This window comes from Hevea brasiliensis, chromosome 7 (genome assembly GCF_030052815.1).
Source record: "Hevea brasiliensis isolate MT/VB/25A 57/8 chromosome 7, ASM3005281v1, whole genome shotgun sequence".
Taxonomy (NCBI): domain Eukaryota; kingdom Viridiplantae; phylum Streptophyta; class Magnoliopsida; order Malpighiales; family Euphorbiaceae; genus Hevea; species Hevea brasiliensis.
In genome coordinates this window covers 38,314,768-38,320,594 of record NC_079499.1, presented here as the reverse complement: position 1 = coordinate 38,320,594, position 5,827 = coordinate 38,314,768, and positions in this window count along the sequence as shown.

Genomic DNA, 5,827 nt, shown 5'->3' with positions numbered 1-5,827 from the left:
ACAATAAGGTTTAATAATTAATTTATTGAATTCTATTATTTCCTTAGTCAAACTAAGAGGTTGACCCTCGATGCATTCTAGGTGAATTAGGTTTAATGTTACCAATATATCACATTTTATAGCCTTTAGTATTGGTATATGTTACAAATTTCATTTTTAAGTATATTACATTTTATTGCAATTTGCCCAATTTCGATATACTAATTTGACCTAGCCGGATGACATAGTTCCCTCAGTTTTCGGGTTTCGGTCCAAACTATAAACTTGTAGGTCTATGTCTTATTGCACGCAGGGCAAAATTTCAGGTCATTCTCAGTTATGTAGACCAAGTATGATCAATTTACCAATGCTGGACAGAATGCATCAAAATGGTCACTTTAGGTCATTTTTAGGTCACTTTTGGTTCAGCCAGTTTGTGGATCCGAACTTGTGCATGCTATTTGGCTTGGTTTTGGCAATTTTTGGGCTTTGGTGTCTTCATAAGAATTGTAGATATATGTCTAAACTATTCATGGTAAAAATTTCAGGGCAATTGGACTTGTTTTGTGTGAGTTATGTCCAAAACACTAACTACTACCTAAATGGTAAATTTTCAGGCTTTCAATGCACTAATCCGGATTCGGTCATTTTTCAAGTCACATTTCGAGCAGAATTTTGGTAAGCTTCCTTCATGAAAGTTGGCACTTTTTGTGCCTAGTTTCACCTCTAATTAGTCTCATACCAATTGGAGTCACACACTTAAGGTTTTAAGCCAAAACACACACTGCTCTGCTACACACTCTTCATCACATACCAAAGGACACATTCAACACTTACTAAGTTATACATCCATGCCAATTCTGGTTTGTACCATAACATAAACACATTTAGCAACTCATTTTTAGTCATTTTGGCAGCTTATAACCACACTCAATGTCACACCCTACCCCTCTGTAAGGCATAACATGATCCCGTAGTATACCTAATGAATTACCAAATCAGTCTACTGATAACCCATTAAATACACTACAAGGGATTTTAAAAACTTTTCTCACTTCTTTTACAGTAGTGAGCACTATTTACAGGTGTTAAAAACCTTTTTGAACTGAAATGATAGAACTAACACATTTGAATTATTTGGAATTTCTGTAAAAATTTTGGCAGAGTGTCATCTGTATTTTGGATAAAACAGTTCTTCAGAAAACCTGTAAAAAGCACTTCAATATATATTTCCAAATCTCAACTCCAACATGTTTCTCAACACAACATATTTCTCAACTCAAATCCATAGTAATTTTTCAAAGACTGAGATAAAAGAAATATAATACAAATTTTACAAGTCAAAATATCTCAAAATTTACTTTACAACTTCAATGCACAATTTTAATTTACAACTGCTCAAAACCAAAAACAATATATACATACAGTGGTTATACATTACAGTACAAAATGCAAAATGGGGTATACTCGTTATACTTGATAATCTCTCGCTGGATGTACTAGCAGCCTAATCTGCTGCCCTGTCTGTCTGTCTACCTGCGATAATAATAAAAAGCTATCGCTGAGACAATGTCTCAGTGGTGCACAACATTAACCAAATACAACTTTAAATCACAAATCATAAGTTAAATAAATAGTGGATACTTAAAACCATAGTTAAATTCAAGACAGTAATTATCAGCAAGAATTTAAACTCCATTTCTCAATATCACAATAAATTTCAATAAGTCAGATCATGGTTAAATTCAAAAGACAGTGTATGTCAATAAGAGTTTAAATTCATTTCACAATCTCACAATACATATCAATAAATCACACACAGCTTAATCATGTTCCAAAGTTCAATTCGTCCCAAAAGTCAATGACTAATGAGGAATAACATAGCTAGCTAGCAAAAATATGAGTACTCATCCAATTCGTCCTCAACAGGCACACACCTCAACACTTCAGCCAGAGAGGGAATTCAATTCGTCCCACTAGACAAGCTAGCGAGGAATATAATCAATATACATGATAGCTGTGGTTTCAAATCATTTCCAATGCTTTTTAATCAATAAGTATCCATCAATATCATTCAAACAATTTCTCACAATTTCAAACCATTTATAGTGCTTTTCAAGAGATAAATATCCATTCAAACACATTTCCACAATTTAAAACAATAATGTACAAATAGTCATAATTCATTTCAATTGAAAAATTCAAAAGAAGTAGTTATTGTGCACAAACCTCTGATAATTGTCTCCTGGTCTTGACTCAGTGTTTCCTTCTCTTTTCCTGAGTCTTTGCTAACTGAGAAACACAATTTGAAGTGTTTCAGTACTAAATTAAACTGTCTCTAATGATAATGTTTGATAAATAATTCACTGAATGCTATTATTTGCTTAATCAACCTAATATATCGACCCTCGATGCGTTCTAGGTAAATTAGGTTTTAAGGTTACCAATATGTCACATTCGATAGTCTTTTAGGGTTGGTACATGTTACCAAGTTCATTTCCGTGTATACTGCATTTTCTTGCAATTTGCTGGGTTCCGGGATACTAGTTTGACCTAGCCGGACGACTTAGTTCCCTCGGTTTACAGGTTTCGGTCAAAACTACAAACGTGTAGATCAATGTCTTATGGAACGCGGGGCAAAATTTCAGGTCATTCTGAGTTATGTAGACCAAGTTATGGTCATTTTACTATTTCTGGTCAAGTTGCACTAAAATTGGTCATTTTAGGTCATTTTAGGTTCGGCCAGTTTTTGGACCCGAACTTGTGCAAGCTATTTGACTTGCTTATGGTCATTTCTGGGCTTTGGTGTCTTCATAAGACTTGTAGTGTTTTGAGTGAGTTATGGCCTAAACACTAACTGCTGCCCAAATGGTCAATTTTCAGGCCTTATTTGCACTTAATCTGGATTTAGTCATTTTTCAAGCTACCTTGCAAGCAGAATTTTGGCAAGCTTCCTTCATGAAAGATGGCACATTTTGTGCCTAGTTTAACCTCCAATTGGTCTCATACCAATTGGAGCCACACAATTAAAGTTCTAGGCCTAAAACTTAAACTGCCTTATTGCAATTCTTGCATACATATCAAACATCACTTTTAACACTCACCAAACTTAACATTCAAACTAATTCTGGTTGTACCAAAACCTAAACATAATTTACAACATATTATAGGCCATTTTGGCAGCTTACAATTACATTCAATGTGCACCAACAAGTGCAGAATTTGTCCAATTTAATTTACAACAATTCAATCACCAATTCATGCTCATTTACATGTCCCACTTCACACCACCATACATACACTCAAACAACCATAACAACCAACACATTTTAACATCATTATTCCATAAACCAATCATGAATTCCAGCATTCCTCAAGAGTTAGCAAACTACCACAATGGTACACTTACATTCCATTACTTTCCAAGCTTTAAATCTCATTTTACATTTACATACACTAAGTATACATTACCCAACAATTTCCTACACAATATACATTTAATCAATCATTTAATTCACCATTTACAAGCACAATTAAACTGCCTTCAAGGTGCTTCCATGGCTGCCAAAAGTACACATAATCATAACTCACCAAAAACTCAAAATTTCTTCATCAATCATTTTATCTCAAGCTTCCCATAAACTTTACTTAAGAAAGAACATAATTTAAACACTTACCTATTGTTGGGGCTTATTAAATCTTCACCAAATTTCTTCCTTTTTGTTCCCTATAATCTGCCCAAGAGGTGTGGACCAAGTTTAATAAAGAGAATTTATGGTTTTATGTTGAAAATGGAAGAGAATTAAGCTTTGCATGGAAAATTTTCCATGGAGAATTGGGAGCGACAATCGGCCATTGTTGGAAGCTTGAAGAAAATGAGTTAGTTAGTGGAGAAATCTGCCCATTTAATGGTTATTATAATCCTTAGTGCTCCACTCACCAATTATAAACTATATTATATGTTTAAATGTGTTAATTAGTCAATTTACCCTCCATTTTTACTATTTACATTAGGTACCCCTAAATTGATTTTTCATTCTATTTTCTAAGTGTAATATTATTTATTTTTAATGGACATTTAGGTCAAAAGACAACTCGGGATGTCAAATGACCACAATGCCCCTGTTCGGGTTGTATTTCTGATTTTTCGATAACACCGGGTTTTGTCCGTTTTTCGATTTCTCGCTTTTCTTTGTACTAATTATTTAATTTTTCTTTGATATTTCTAATGATATTTATACTTCAATAAATATTTATTTGAGTCCTAAAAATATTTTCCAGGGTTCCCCGCGGTCCAGGGCTAGTCAACGGTCCATGTCGTGACTTCCCGGTGCGGTCACCCATCGCTTGGGTTCTCGGCTCGTTTAACTTGGTTACATTTCTTTGCTATTATTTTTCCTTTGTTTTTCTTGTATTTTCTCTACTTGTGTTTCAGTATTTTATGTCTCCTCACTCATACCGATAGGCATCCTAGTTGTCCGGACAACACTGGTCACCGGAACAGTAGAACGCACTAGCGAACATAGGGGTGTTCCACTCAATATGCACATTATAGTCCAGAATTTTCCAAGTCCAATTACAAACAATTAACCACATAACATAGCTCATTTACGTGTCCATACTCAAACCTTTATACACATATACATGCTGCCATAACAAGCACCATAATTCAACAATATAATTCCATAAACCAAACCATGAAACAACACATTTTGGTTCACACTTCAAGTTTGCTGAATTGTACATCCCTTTCAATTAACTTCCAAGCTTCCAAAATCAAGTGTACTATCACATACATCTAGTATACATTATCCAATTTATTTATACACACATAAATACTTACTTCAACACTTTAATCTACCATTTCTATGCAAAGATAAATTGCTCTTATTGAACTTCTATGGCTACCAAAAATGTACCGCTCCCTTAACTCATCAAACTTAAAAAATCCTACCACAATTCAACTACCCATAATATCCATTCAAGATTTAATGAAACAATAATAAAAAATACATACTTACCACTTTTGAAACTCTTCAAAACCTCACCAAAACTTGATTTTCTTGCTGTCTATCTACTGCCTAAGGTGTGTAGAACAATTTTAGTGAAGGAAGTATTGAAGGATCATGGCTTGATCATGAGAAATGGAAGCTCAAAGGTGGGACGGCCATGGAGGATTCTTTGGTACCTCAATTCGGCATGAAGAAGATGAACCAAAAAATGAATCATTTAGTGGACATACACATGTCCCTTAATAAGTTTAAACATCCCTTAATGCTCCACTATAGTTTAATTAAACAATGTTATATGTTAAAGTTTTAGTTATTCAAATTATACCCCATTTCTTGCACTATTATTATAATATACTACAATTTTAATTTTTATGATATTTTCTGTAAGATCCTCATTTTAGCTAGTCCGTACAGTCTACTGTTCCGGTGACCAGTGTCGGTCCGGACAGCTAGAACGTTCGGAAAAATATTTAAACTAAAGTGAGCAACCAAAAAAATTAACTAAATAATTAATAAGAAAAAAATTTAGGAAAAATTATAAAATAATTTTTGAGACTCCATAGAGGTTCTCATGGCATTAGAATGCCAAGAAAATACTTAGAAAATTTTTTCAATCGGTACAGACAATTTTGGCCCGTTAAGCTAAACGGAGGGCATTTTGGTCATTTCTTCTTCAGAGATGATTTTTGAGCCAACTTGTCCAGTTAAATAAATAATTTATAAAACATAAAATATAAATAAATATTTTCAAAAATTTAATTGCAATTAAATAGACAAGAAATGGAGAGAAAATGAAAGAAAATGGATTATGACATCATCATGATGTCATTAAAACT